Source organism: Macaca fascicularis, chromosome 15, assembly GCF_037993035.2.
Source record: "Macaca fascicularis isolate 582-1 chromosome 15, T2T-MFA8v1.1".
In the NCBI taxonomy this organism is placed as follows: Eukaryota; Metazoa; Chordata; class Mammalia; order Primates; family Cercopithecidae; genus Macaca; species Macaca fascicularis.
The window spans coordinates 96,265,769-96,281,305 of record NC_088389.1 but is presented as its reverse complement, the minus strand read 5'-3'; the positions used below and the strand labels follow the sequence as shown (position 1 = coordinate 96,281,305).

General features: G+C 42.7%; 1 pseudogene; it reads right to left on the bottom strand.

The window, feature by feature from the left end:
* Positions 1-12,921: 12,921 nt before the first annotated feature.
* On the bottom strand, positions 12,922-14,083 carry LOC102137675 (G protein pathway suppressor 2 pseudogene; annotated as a pseudogene).
* Positions 14,084-15,537: the final 1,454 nt, after the last annotated feature.

Genomic DNA, 15,537 nt, shown 5'->3' with positions numbered 1-15,537 from the left:
TTCCTGTTACTTTCTTTCAGGCTCAAAAAATCTGGTATTAAAAAAAATTATTCTCTCAAATTTTTTCAGCAAAATTTTTTTTTCTACATATTTAATAGGGTAGAAAAGAGAATGGAGAATAAATGAACTTAAGGGATCATTCAAAGTAAGTTTGCATGTCATGTGAATTTAAACAAGATGACTAAACCAGCAGAGCACCAGAGTGCCACCATCCCTTCAGCTTTATCACAGCTATGCCAGTCTCATTATTGGTACTGGTCACGTCCTCCTTCTCTCCTCCCAAACTTTCCTCCCCTGTTTCGTAATATTTGGCCTCTTTTCTGTATATGCCAAGTATATTCATTCCTTTTCTTCTAAGTTTTCTACCAAGTCCCCATTTCAGATATTACACTAAAATCTGTATCAATGATAAGACCCACAACTCTCCCAATGATATTTGCATTTAAATAAGTATCCAAAACATCCAATAGAATTTTATAAGCTCTAAATAGTATTTATATGCAGGCTTTATTTAAAAATATTGACATAACTTACCATTAAGAAAAATGGGGTAAGTGTTGCAGAAGAGAGACCTATCCCGTGAGTCAACCTTTAGGAATGCTACACTGAAATACACAAGCCGAGCATCCCCAAGGAAATCTTGATAGGCACAAAGAATATGGAGATTGAGCATTTTATTCTCTCAAACAGTGTCTCAAAGACAAGACAGAAATCTCTTAAACATAAGAAACCACACCAGGCCAAGTAGTAAAGAAACTTTAAATATAAATCATATTAATAAACTTGATATTGTCAACATTTCTAACAACAGGGAGGCAGGAGTGTGATACGGCTTGGATCTGTGTCCCTGACCAAATCTCATGTCAAATTGTAATCTCTAATGTTGCTGGATGGTTGGGGGAGGCTGGTGGGAGGTGGTTGGATCATGGGGGTGGATTTCTCATGAATGGTTTAGCACCATCCCCTTGGTGCTGTTCTTGTTATAATGAGTGTGTTTTTCCAAGACCAGGTCATTTAAAAGTGTGTGGTACCTTCCCCCTTACTTTTTGTTGCTCCTGCTCCTGCCACGTAAGACACCTGCTTCCCCTTTGACTTCTGCCATGATTGGAAGCTTCCTGAGGCCTCCCCAAAAGGAGAAGCCGCTATGATTCCCCTACAGCCTGTAGAAATGTGAGCCAATTAAACCTCTTTTCTTTATAAATTACCCAGTCTCAGGTATTTCTTTATAGCAATGCAAGAACGAATGAATACAGAGTGGGAAGGATCTACAAAGGGAAGATTTGATTAATGATATATTGATGATATCAAGAGCAACATGTATAAAGAAAATGTGGTAAATACACACCACATGGAATATTATGCAGCCATAAAAAAGAATGAGATCATGTCCTTTGCAGGATCATGGATGGCACTGGAGGCCATTATCCTTGGCAAACTAACACGGGAACAGAAAACTAAATACTGCATTCTCACTTGTAAGTGAGAGCAAAATGATGAGAACACATGGACACATAGAGGGGAACAACACACAACTGGGGCCTCTTGGAAGGTGGAGGATGGGAGGAGGAAGAGGATCAGGAAAAGTAACTAATGGGTACTAGGCTTAATACCTGGGTGAAGAAATGATCTGTACAACAAACCCTCATGACACAGTTTACCTATGTAACAAACCTGCACTTCTACCCCTCAACTTAAAAGAAAAGTTACATAAAAAAAGAGCGACATGTAAAGCTAGTAACCATAAATCCCAGAGCTGTTGCTTTTTGATTAGAAGTCCCTTCTAAATTCGTCAAATCTATGTAATGGGTCAACTTTAGGAATGCTACACCGAAATATACAAGCTGAGCCTCCCCAAGGAAATCTTGATAGGCACAAAGAATATGGAGATTGAGCATTTTATTCTCTCAAACAGTGTCTCAAAGACAAGACAGAAATCTCTTAAACATAAGAAACCACACCAGGCCAAGTGGCAAAGAAACTTTAAATATAAATCGTAGTATATAGTAGTGGGTTCTAGTAATGAACTGAATCACTTTGGGTAACCTCAGTTGGAACTTTTTCCCTCTAGCTCCTTCCTAACATAGATCTAAATAAAATGATAAAGATTCATGGAAGGAAGCCTAGGCACCAGCTTGAGATGGCCCAGAGGAAGCAAGATTCTTCCTGGTATTGCGGAAGACATACCCCATAGACCCTGCTTCTGAGGGCTTCTCTGCCTTACCCCTTCTGTTTAGGTAACCCATGTGTTTGGCCACTGATGCTGGTCTGGCCCATCTTTTACCAGGTCCTTCCATAAATCTGGAGGTCAATACATTTCATTAAGAGGAGGTTGAGTTTCATTTGGAAAACTGGAGAAAATATATTTTACAGATAGTCTTTCCATTTTAACTGTTAAAGCCCACATCTACTCACTCTTGTGTGTTACTTGTATAACACCTCTCTAGGCATCATCATCCACCTGCTCCAGAGTTGGTGAACAACTGGATTTTACAAATTAAACTAGAAAATTAAGTACTCAGTGATTAAGGAAAGTTTCATAGTATTTCAGGAAATGGTTGTCAGACTTGAAAACCAAGAAATTCATGGCCAGTGTGCTAGTGAATAGAGCTAACTAAACTCAAAAGCTTTATTAAAAATTTTTAGCTTTGAATTGTATCTGACTGCTGGGAACCAGAGACCTGGTCTGAGAGGCTTAAACAGATAAGGGGTATATGTTTTGATATTTTTTTAAAAAAAAACAAAAACAGGTGGAGAGGATAAGGCTTGTATGGTGACCACTGCCATCAGGAATGCAGACATCTTCCTCCTTTCTGCCTCACCATCCAGAAGGCAGCCACTCTTCTTGCAGTTTAGCAAAGCCTGAACAATGTGAACAGCTACAGTGAGTTCCAGAGTGGGAGGATGGAGAGGCTTTGCCTTTGAGGGCAACAAGAGAGAATAGTTAAGGAATATTTCCCCTGAAAGAGAAGAGGTTGGAAGTCAATGGATGCCACATATTTTTGTGCACATTTCTGTGTCGATTTCTGGATGATTAGTGGATCAAAAGGATCTTGACTGATATTTTAAAATTGCTCTCCAGGGAGGTTGTACACCAGGTGTCCATGAGAGTGTCTATCTCACTGCCGCTCCCTGGTGATGTTTGCCCTCATCTCCCTATGTACCTCACGCACTCATGCCTTCTCTCCTGTTTTCTATCAAGCCTCAGTTTCAGGTATTATACTAAAATCTGATCACTGACAAAAACTGTAACTCTTTTAATGGTATTTGTATTTCAACAGTTGTCGAAGACATCCAAAATTGACCATTGTAATTGCTCTTTTCCAGTTTGGTATTAAAAACAATATTTCATTGCTTTATTTATTTTAATGTATCACTAGTAAGTGGCTTTTAAAAATGTTTATTGGACTTTTGCATTTCTGCTGGAAATTCTTGCCCATATCCTTTGCATATTCAAAATTTGTAGTGTTAGGGTTTTATTTCCAATTTACTCAGGCTCTTCATGTGTTAAAGATATCAGTCCATTGTCTACCATATTTGTTACACACTGATCTTCCAACTCACTGATTCATTCTTCAGTTATATTCATTCTATTGTTTATTCCATCTCTTGTGTTCCCTATTGAGAATAGTATAGCTTTCACTTGGTTCCTTTTTGATTTCTTGCTGTTGTTTCATATATCTAGTATCTTCTCTAATCTTAAACTTTTTTTTTCTTTTTTCTTTTTCTTTTTCTTTTTTTTGAGATGGGTTCTCACACTATCCCCTGGGCTGGAGGGCAATGGCACCATCTCGGCTCACTGCAACCTCTGCCTCCCAGGTTCAAGCAATTCTCCTGCCTCAGCCTCCCAAGTACCTGGGATTACAGGCCCCCACAATGACGCCTGACTATTTTTTGTTTGTTTGCTTTTTTGTATTTTTTGAAACCCCGTTAGACGGAGTTTCACTATGGTGGCCAGGCTGGTCTCAAACTCCTGACCTCATGATCCACCCACCTCGGCCTCCCAAAGTGCTGGCATTATAGGAATGAGCCACCACACCCGGCCAAACTTTTTTTTAACATTCATTTTTTATTCTTATTTCCACAATTCTGCTTTAGATGAAATAGGAAGGGCGCATCTGTGTGAGTTCAGGTGATTCGGATGAGAGGGGAGGGATGAGCCCCAGGTGGAGCCCTGGGTACCCACAGTACCACTGTTGATCTTTGCCATTTGCTACCAACTCACTATGTAGCTTCTCTGGTCAGGGTTGCACCATTAAAAACATAGGAAGAAGGGACGCTGCCGGGAGCGAGACTCCCCTCTTGGTTGTCAGCAATAGCTCTCGGATTGAAGGAGAACAGAGGATTGCTCAGCCTGTGCCTCTTTTCATTCAATGTCCTGTTCCTACAAGGCTTAGTGCCTGTATCCAAGCCATCCTGTGGACACTGGCAGAGGAAGTGTGGACAACTGCAGGATTTTTTGCAGTAAAGAGTCAGTTGCTCTCACACAGTGTCTAATTTACATTAAACATTAATGGACACATAGTTCTTTTTAAAGTGAAAAGATGATAGAAAATAGAACAAATAAAATATAAAAAGAAAAAGAGTCAATTGGTGGTTGCCTCAAGTAACCTAGGGAAGAGGCCTGTGTAGCATTTAATCAGCTTTTCTGCAACTCCTCTTTTCACTATTGCCTCAGGTCACCCTTCCTCTCAGCTGTAGCCACCCATCTATCCTAGCACAAAACAAGACAACCTTGTCTATTTAGGGATACCTTGCATTTTTTCCATCACTAGTTTCTAGAGTTATTGTTTCCTCTTGGTTCTGGGGTTTCTCCAGGGTTGATTTTGGAGGAAAGAGACAGCAGCCTGGGTAGTTGGTCATTTTATTAGTTTCCTAGGGCTGCTAGGAAATTGCCACAGACTGAGTGGGTTCACAACAGAATTGTATTCTCTCACAGTCCGAGAGGCCAGAAGTCCAAAATCCAGGTGTTGGCAGGATTGGTTCCTTCTAGGGATTCTAAGGGAGAATCTGTTCCATGCCTTTGCCTTATTCCTGGTGTTTGCTGGCAATCCTTGGTGCTCCTTGGCTTGCAGATGCATTGTTCCAATCTCTGCTTCCATCTTCACATTGCCTCTTCCCTTGTGTCTATGTCTTCTCTTCATATAAGGACAGTTGTTGTTGGATTTATGGCCCACCCAGATAATCCAAGATGATCTCATCTTGAGGTCCTTAACTTATACATCTGCAAAGATTCTTTTTCCAAATAAGTTCACCTTTACAGTTTCTGGTGGGCATAGCTTCCTCCCTCCCCCCATTTATTTATTTATTTATTTATTTATTTTATTTTAATTTTATTTTTATTTTTTTTTGAGATGGAGTCTCGCTCTGTCACCAGGCTGGAGTGCAGTGACAAGATCTCAGCTCACTGCAACCTCCACCTACCAGGTTCAAGCAATTCCCCTGCCTCAGCCTCCCAAGTAGCTGGGACTACAGACACATACACCATACCTGGCTAATTTTTTGTATTTTTTAGTACAGATGGGGTTTCACCATGTTGGCTAGGATGGTCTCGATCTCCTGACCTCATGATCTGCCCGCCTCTGCCTCCCAAAGTGCTGGGATTACAGGTGTGAGCCACCATGCCCGGCCTAACTTTTATTTTAGGTTCAGCGGTGCATGTGCAGGTTTGTTATGTAGGTAAATTGCAATGTTGCAGGGTTTTGGTGTACATATTATTTGTTACCCAGACAATAAGCATAGTACTGCATAGGTAGTTTTTCGATCCTCATCCTCCTCCCACCCTCTATCCTCACGTAAGCCCTCGTGTCTGTCGTTTCCTTCTTTGAGTCCATGTATACTTAGTGTTTACCTCCCACTTATAAGTGAGAACATGCAGTATTTGGTTTTCTGTTCCTGTGTTAGACATAGCTTTTTGGGGGCGGCTATTGAATCCACTGTTGTTGAGCTGAAAATTCCAAGGGCAGCTGGTTCACCTGTATTTGTTTTCATTAATTCATCCCAGCAGGGCCTTTGTGTTACCTGATATACTACCTTTGTCTCTTGCGAGACGTGTATTCCTGAGCTTTGGAGCCAAATTCCCCTAGAATTCACCAAAAGGGCCTTCTTTCTCTCTTGAGTCTCCAGGAGGTCATAAGAACTCTTATTAAGAAGACATGTCTCAGTCTGGCTTGGAGGAAAGCCATGCATTTGTTCTAGGCCCTTTGACCTTCTCTCTCCTCTGTCAACCATAATAGAGACTTAATAGACAAGCCTAGCAGGGCCAGACTATATAAAAATCTATAAGCCATTAACCATAGCTATATTAAACTAATAAGAATCAATTCCCACACTTGCTTTCAAAGCATGCTGGGCTTCAGAAGTGATCTGAAAAGTGACAGTCTACATCTGGGCTGTGATCAGAGGGGGCTGGTCTGGAGCAGTCAGCCCCTCAGAGTTTACAAATTGACCCTCAGGAGAAGGCTCTTGGCATAACCTTAGGAGGATGATTCATCAGGAGTCGAGAAGACCATTCCTTAACATGGACAAGAAATGAAGGTCCAGGAAAGACTGAAAAGGGAATTAGTAATGTCCAAGCTTCCAAAGTCACTGGGCTTTGAAAACCCTGAGTTTTGCTTTGCTGAACAGCTCTGGGTTGCATTATGCCTATTGATCTTCCTGAGCTTTCGCAGCCTGTAAATGATGAGCCTTTTAGCGCACTCCATGACTGAAGGGCACACAACTGTGAGAACAGCTCATTTCATTTTTTTCGATTTATACAAAAGATGCTGTGGCCCAAGCCCTCTAGGCACCCATCTCAATACATAAATATGCCAATTAAGCTAAATGGAGATCCTGCAGGTTAAAAGTGCCTCATAAAAGAAGGAGGCTTTTTCCAAAGCCAGAAAGTTTATCCACAGAAGAAACACCAAATCAACAAAAGTGGATCCATGCCAAGCCATGAAGGTCAAAAAAACAAGGCTTCTGGGATCCAAAAAAGAAGAAAAACAACCATTATTTGTTTCCCTAGAAAACTGGGGAAAAATAGCTTTAAGCTGTGACTTCAGGATTCTAATCAGATGCTACCATTATTATTATTTTTTCATTGCATTTTCCTGAGCAGCGTTGATGGACGGGATAGGTGAGTGGGAGAGGGAGGAAATCAGTCCTAAAGCTGAACTGACACAGAAGTGTCTCAGTTATCCACCAAATGTCACAAGGGCAGGCGTGGGCAAATCAGTGTTAGATATGCTATAGCTTTGCCACTCAAGGACGGCCCATCACACTCATGCGTGGCAGCCACAGCAGCTGCATCAGCTGGGAGATGGCTAAAAGTAGAGAGTGCAGGCCCCGTCCTACATTATGTTAGCGAGAGACTGCGTTTGGCCAAGATCCCCTGATAATTTTCCTGAATGCTAAAATGTCAGAAGCCTTGACCTACACTAAATGGCTAGCCTGATACTCACCATCCCATCCCTGGAGAGCTTATACTCTTTCTGCCTACCCTACAGCACTGAGGGAATGGAGAGGGAATGGAGGTCTGGATCCAGGGAATGGACTGAGGGAAAAAGATAGATAAATGGGTTTTTGTCCAGCTTTTAGTCAACTTCAACTGAGTGTAAGAATCTCAGGAGATGCTTCTGAATGGATTTATATACTCAGGTTTGCCCATCGTACATCTCCAAATCTTTCATGATCAGCTTCCAATCAAAAACTGGGTTTCTTAGGTCATCTTTAACACCTTATTTGGGGTCTGATATTATTGGAGGGCACTGAGGAAAAGTTTGGCAGTTTAGAGAGCAACAGATGGTAGCAGGTGAAAGGATTTTTACCTTATGTTCTTGGCCCTTGGATGTGCTTTTGTGTGAGCCAAGAACATTGTATAGTTCTTCCAATGTTTCTCCCACTACTAATACTAAAAAGGCTTAGAAATGCCACAGACCCAAGAATGTCACCAATGTTATCAAAAGCATTTCATGAAACCCCAAGTATCTTTGCTCTCTCACTCAGTTGCTCGCTCAGCCATTGACTCAGTGAGCATTTATCCATCATCTACTTGTCATAAACCCATTTCCCTGGGATTGCTGCCCTCTCGTCTACTTTCTTTTCCTGCCAAATTTATACATAGTCATCAATAACTGCCTTCCTTTCCTGAGACCTTGCTGTCTTTATTTCTCTGCCATCTGTCTCTCTCCCCACGTCTCTATAGAAATAAGCCTTGAAAGTCCCTTGTATCTCTTTGCCAAATGCAAGACAGAAATTCTTGACCATCTAGTCCGAAACAGGAACTAAGGGTCACACTCTCCCTATGGCTTCCACGATACTGCATTTTATTTGCTCTCTTAGTCCTGTAACTTCTCTCTTTCTTTGCTGTCTCTACTTCCTCTCGTTATTCAACTTCTCCAAGTTGAAAGAGCAATCACAAAGTTTTCAATTTCCATCTACAGACTCATAGAGTAGACAGGCGGTGGGGCAAGCACTCTACTGCACATTTAACTTACATTTTCAGTTAAAGTCACAGCATGCCATCAAGTAATAGTTCTCATTCCTATTTTATTTTATTTATTTTTAAAATAGAGACAGGGTCTCGCTCTGTCGCCCAGGCTGGAGTGCCGTGGCAATATCATAGCTCACTGCAGCTTTGATCTCCTGTAACTTCCTCTTGCCTCAGCCTCTCGAGTAGCTGGGACTACAAGGCACACACCACTAGGCCTCACTAATATTTTTGTTTTAAAATATTTTGTAGAGATGGGGTTTCACTATGTTGCTCAGGCTGGCCTCGTGAACTCCTGGCCTTAAGTGATCCTCCCACCTCAGCCTCCCAAAGTGCTGGGATTACAGGCGTGAGCCACCATACCTGGCTCATTATTTTAAAGACAATAAACTCAAGGCTCAAAGGAGGTAAGTAACTTACTCAAGGTTACAGAGCTTGTTAGTGGGGAGCCCAAGCCCATTACATCCAAAATATAACCAGCAGGAATCCGTTGCCCTCTGAGGGAATCTAGAATAACGGGAGCTGTAAGTACTGACCAAACCGTTAGAGCAATAGAAATCCTGGATGGATGGAGGGCTTGGTATGAGGGCTGGAGGGAGACTGGGCCATAGATGGAGTCAGAAGAGTTCTAGTCGGAACCAACTGAGGCTGGTGGAGCAAGCTGGGATGGGGTCTGCTTTATGGGAGCTAATGCTGAGATAAGGAAATCAGTCACTTCAACGGAGGAGAAGCTTGGGTGTAGAGACAATCTTACCGGTTTCACCTATATGCTCTTGACCCCACTTTACCAATTTCCAAGTAGGTATTATCACAAATTAATTCAATCTGGTGAACACTATTGTGGGCTTTTTCTGTGCCTCATGGTGTCTAGTTAGCAAAAGGGATAAGATCACATTGATTTAACGGCCCCAAACCTCAATATCAGAGAGACATGGTGTCCAAGCCAAGCTCTACCAGTTGCTATAAGGCATTGTACAAGTTATATATCTCTCTAAACTTGTTTTCTTATCTGTAAATGGGGATTATAGTTTGTTACTCATTCAATTGATGCAATGTCTAAATAGATTATGCTCAAGAAGCACTTATTACATAGAAATATTCGCTGAAATGTCTGATAGACTAGAGGCTGGCAGGGAGGGGAATAAGACACAGTCTTTGCTCTCAACGGCTTATAATGGGGTGGGAGAGGGTAGGGAAAAGGCCTTGAACTGGGCAGTTTAAACATTTACGCATATTTGTCTCACAGGATTTTCATGGGGAAGGATTTGTTGGGTAAATGTGTGAGATGACACATTCTATCTTTATCACACTGAACAGCAGAATGAGAAAAAGGGATGGAAATGGTGGGGAACCAGATTCTTCCAGCTCATCAGAAGTAACAACCTTCTAACAATAAGAATTGTCAAACAGCAATGAAAGAGTGAGTTTTCCAACACTGCGATTATATAAGTCAAAGATGGATGGCCCTTATAGGAAATGTTTTACAAAGGCATTCACAGGAACGAAAGACTGAATTTACGTTGTTTTGCTCCTCCCCATCTGCCTGGCCTTTATGTATGAGAGACTCTCAAGGTCAGGGCATCCTCCTCCTCCTCCTCTTTTCTTTCATCTGCTCCTACTGGCCACTCTCTCACTTCTATCTTTGTCTGAGGTTTCTCTTCTGAGATCCAGACACATGAATCCTATTGCTGATTGAACTTAGAAGGCTCCAATTCCCCAAGACCCAAAAGGAAGCTATGATCTTCCCCCACAAAACCTGGTCCTTCTCCAATCTGTGAACCAGAACTCAAAGGCACTTCACAGGCATGTCACTTTCAAAGGACTTCCCTGCTGTGTTGCAAGGGAAAAGTGAGAGAAGGTACTGTCAGTAGAGGGAGATGTCAGATAAGAAAAGAACCTCACAGGCTCTGTCAACATACTTTTCAATCGTGGATTTAAGGAAAAAAAAAAGGGTTTTAAAATCTGCTATTTTTTGAGCTTTGAAAACAATTAATGTTGCTGTTTTATAACCTCTGACAAGGTTTTATTCTACAGTTGGACAGGTTCTTTCTGTTAATTTGCCTTATACAAGTGAAGCAATTTTTGTATTTGGGTTTTAACGTATATGATACTCACAAACACACCCATTTAGCCTGAATTCCCCCCAGTGCTACCCATTGCATATAGAGGCCACCCACAAAGCCCAACTGAGTGTGACTGAGTCTAAGCAAGACATAATCACAGAGGCAGATCTGGAGAGGAAGACACATGCCACAGGCCAAGACCACAGGTTCAGCAAGATTCTCACTCTAGTTATGTGTATCATTGTTTCTCACTGTCACAGGCAGTTCCTTAGACAGGCACACGATCCAGCCATAGTAAGCGTGTGTGGCCAGCCCCATTCCTGGCTTCATTTTGTCCCCATCCTTGTGTTTCTGTGTAATTTTGCCTAATTATAGTTTATACTATATCATTACATACACTTTATGGAACGAGCTCAAATCCTTTTGGAAAAAGGCAGGATAGATGAATAAATGGGTGAGGGGTAGATAGGTAGGCACTCTTTACAGTCACCTAGGAAAAGGGCTATTGATAAATCTTTACTGTTACCATTGATTGATTTCTACTTAGAATTTCCCTCTCTTCTTTTCTTCCTCTAATTCCGTTTCTCTTTGCACTCATCTTCCTCTCATGCTTCCATCCCTGCTTCTCACCTCATCTCTGAGCCAAGATGGGGTTTGGGCTGACTGCAGGCTTAACACTATTAGACCTTCCAGAGACAGTCCCTCAACCATGTTCCAGAAGTGCTAGGCCAGTATTAATTTCCTTGGCTACTTTCCTGCCCTTGTTTCATTTCCTTATTCCTCCCGATCTTCATTCCAGAAAGATCATTTCCCACTTGTGTCCCTCCCAGGTTGGCATGAGTCTGCTTTTCTCTAAGATTGAGATTAATTTTCTCTTGAGGCATTTGGGCATAACTGTCATAAAATAGATAAGAATTCTGGAGGATGGGGAGTCTTGAGACAAGAACTGTCAGAGAAAAAAGAATCCCAAGTGCTTTCTTCTGGTAGAAGCGGCATATACTGGGAATATCCTGTAGTCCTGGAATATATAATGCCCATGCGTGCCCACGTGTGCACACACACACACACCCACACACACCCAACACACAATGAGATTCATCACATTTTAACTATGCCATGAACCCTCACACATTCCCACATATTTACTCTCAAAGGGAAGAATTGTCTTCAACAATTCAGCTCTCTCTCATCAGGACATGGCTTCATACTGGATTAGTTCATGCAAGATAAAGCTGAATGAATCAGCCAGTTCAAAAGTGGAGCCTCAACTATCCTCTAAGGAAGATAACTTTCAGTCAGAAAACATGTATTGAGTACCTACTGCATGCAAGGAAACCTAATAGGCAAATGCAGTGAGAGTGGAGGTGGACACCTGAAGGTGTGTGCAAGTCACTCCCTCAAGGCTCTTCAGGGAAAGCACCAAAAGCAAAATATTCATTTGAGATTGGCGATTTAGAATCAGCAGATGTGATGGATTATGACTGTTCTTGGCATTCACTGCCATCACATTAATCAAGCCAGATTCTTTCACAATTTACATGGATATATTGTTGCCTTTGAGATAAGAGACAACTATGAATACCGACTCTACAGGAAAGGCAGTTACCATCAGTCAAGTCCATTACTGAGTCACCAACAGCTAGGAAAATTTTATTACCAAACTGCTGGAGGAAGGAGCAGACCAGACAGGGAACCAGTAAGCTTTCTTTTTTTTTTCAGGGAAAAAAGGAAAGAAGCAACAAATTGGGATATCAGGGCAGATAAACTTCAGGCAACTCTCCCCAAGATTGTGGCCATCAAAGATACTGGGCAGAGAAGCCTAAAATATACTGCTTATTTTCTTTTGGTTTAGCTGCAGTTGCTATATTTTAATACAAAGCTATGTATTAACTATACTGTAAATAAAAGAACTAAAAACCTACTCTGGCCACACAGTTGTTCACTAGTCCTCAATCTTGAACATTTTGTGATAGGTCCTCATTTGGGTGGCATTGATAATGCTTCTCCTTTTGTGCTTAGCTCTGTGGTTTGCTTTGATATTCTCCTTTCTAAGAACCTGTTTCCTCCCTGTTTCTAAGATTAGGCAGTAAAATAATATGGTTTTTTTCTCTGCTTGGAGCCACCATCACCCCCTAATGTATTATGACAGCGTACATAAAAGTGCTTCATAAAGGGTAAAGCAATACACAAATGTTAATTGACGAGATTATAAGTAGCTGTTGTAAGTATCTCAAGTTGACTTCCAATCGCAATTTCTGTTACTAGGTCAAACATAAAATAAAACTGTCCTTCTTGCTTCTGTGATGACTGAACAATTCAGGCACAATGCTATTGTACCCTCACCCATGGTAGGGTTGGGGGGCATGGTGTTGAAGATATAATCTGATGGTCACTTGTGGTAGAATCGCAGGTTCTGGCTGTGTTGGAGGAATAGGAGCCAAGGGCCAGGTTGGCTGGTAGCTGCAAAGCCCGACTTTCCTGCTGGTTGCATCTGCACAGGGAGCTGCAAGAAAGCAAGGAGTCCAGGGGCTGGATGTGGAGCCTGGGGGTTCATGGGGCGCAAAGAGCATGAGTCGGAGAAGCCAGTCTGCTGGTTAGCATGTGTTTCATCTGCTTTTGCAAGGATAGGGCACCACCAGACCGGAGGAAACCTGTCTGAGTGGGCTGAAAGTGGCCGTGCAGGACACAGGGCTGTGGCTGTGGCTGTGGCTAAGATAGGTACTGCACTGCAGGGAAAGACGAAGGAGCTCTGAGCTGCCGACTAGGACTATAAGCTGGCTGTGTGGGCCCATAGTGAGGTGGGGGCTGAGCAGTCCCATAGGCACCATCAGGACTGCCTTGGAATTGTCCATCCTCTGGTGTCCCCGCAAAAGCAACTGCTGGGCCCACGTAGTGCTGGGTGGTAAGCACTTCGGGTCAAACATTTGTTTGGCGCTGTCAGCTGCCATGAGGATGCCTGGGCGATTGTGTCCTCCAGGGCTCCCCTGCATGCTGAGGAGTAATGTTCCTGTGTGAACAGTCAGGCTTTGCTGGTATGCAGTTGATGACAGGGTGGTCAGGTCACTCTGTTCCTTTCGCCTCCATTTTTCTTCCTCATGTAAAACTTTCTTGAGCTGCAGGAAAAGCTGGTGCTTCTCTTTCTGTAGAGCCAAAAGCTTCTCCTGCAACTTCAGAATTTGTTCCTTAGTCTCCTCTAGTGATTCTCTTCCATCTCCTTTTTCTTCTCTTTTGTTCTTCCTTCATCTTCCGTTCCGTCATCTTGTCCACCTCTTCTTCCTCCTGCCGCTTGCACTCCCGCTCCATCACAATGTGCTTGGTGCAGTGCTCTGGCCATGGCATTGGAAAGCTTGGGGCGCTCCAAGAGTGCTGATATGGTGCTGCCTTGGGCACTCGGGCCTTGGGCGCCCGGCTCTGTCCTGACCTTAGACAGGGACCGCCTTCTCGGCGCTTTCTCCGTGTCTCCGTCGCGCCCTGGCCCCTGCGTCACATCTGGCGGCTGGGCCGAATCCTTCCGGAGTCCCACAGTGCTATTATAACAGCCGGGAATCATTTGAAAATGAGCTTCTCTTCACTTGGCGTGTCAGGTGGTCATTTTAAAAACCAGGCTCTATGTTTTTATATATTGGAATTGGTTCATATTTAAAAGGCACATGCCCCCTGCTTGGAGAGGGCCTCAGGCAAGCAGTGGGGAGTGGGACATCAAACTAGGATCATGGGGACCTGGTTCCATGGTAAATCCTGATGGAAGCATTGCAAGAATGGCCAGCCAAGAGGGAGGCGTTTTGCAGTACGAGGCCAATTTTGACAGGGGCAGGTGGTGATCCTGGCAGCTGATTAACTTCAGAGAGAGCCAGCCAAGGACCTGAGCCAGCCAAAGGTGTACTGGCAGGAGGGCAGGGGTTTCCCAGAAGTTCTGGAAGGAAGGGAATGATGGCAGGCAGATACATCAGTGATGGCAAGGTTCCATGACATCCCTGAGAACTTGTGTCAGAATGCTTAGGCACAAATGTCGCATCTCCTATATTTATTCTCCCAGGTCTCTTCTGCCTCCTCATAGGTCAGCCATATTCAACAGACACTCCAGACACATGGGAACTCAATTTAGACTCTACTTACTGTGCTTACTACCTAAGGAATAACTGCTTTACTAAAAAAAAAAAAAAAAAAAAAAAATTACCATGAATTCATAAGCTGTTAGTGGATTTGTAATCCTACTTCTCTCCACGTTGATTTCTGGCTCTGTAGATGCAGAATAGCATGTGGGTAAAATGCCACTTGTGTCAAAGGTGGAGGGTGGGAAGAATGTGCATGTGTGTATGGAAGAATGACAAGAAAGTAATAACATTAGTTTCTTTGAGGAAAGTGAGCTGGAAGGTAGGAAACAGTGATCAGATGGAGACATCATTGTGCATCCTTTTTACATTTTGAAGTTTGAACAGTCTGAATCTATTGTATTTATTTGAATTTATTGTATTTAACAATTCAAAAGTTAAATTTAAATAATTCCCAGCATTGTGATCATCTGTCACCTTGATGGCTAATGAGGTGAGAGCTGTGACTTTCTCACCATCACACTCATCTTGATGGCCATGTTTTTGGGGGATCCAACATTATCATTGGCTGCCATCAAGTGCATAGACCCTTTCTGAGTTTGTGAAGAACAGATTTATTTATGTATTCTTTCTCTTTTTGTTCATGTCTCTTCTGAGCATGCGGTTTACTATTACTTTATATGGAGATTCTGGCAGGGAGAAATTTGTTCTTGGAGTGGTCTGGCAGGTGTACATTCCCAGTCTTGGGGATAGGATTCAGGAGAAGACTCAAGCCCATATGGAGTCTACAAATACCAAGCGGGGGGCCCAAGTCTAACCAAAATTGGAGGGCATGAGATGTTATACACATTGTCAAAGCAGAGGTTCAGATACAGGGACCCTACTTCTACTCCATTATTTTCTGCTGTTCTTCCCATTGAAACTCCTGGGAAAAGTTGTCTAGATTCTCTAC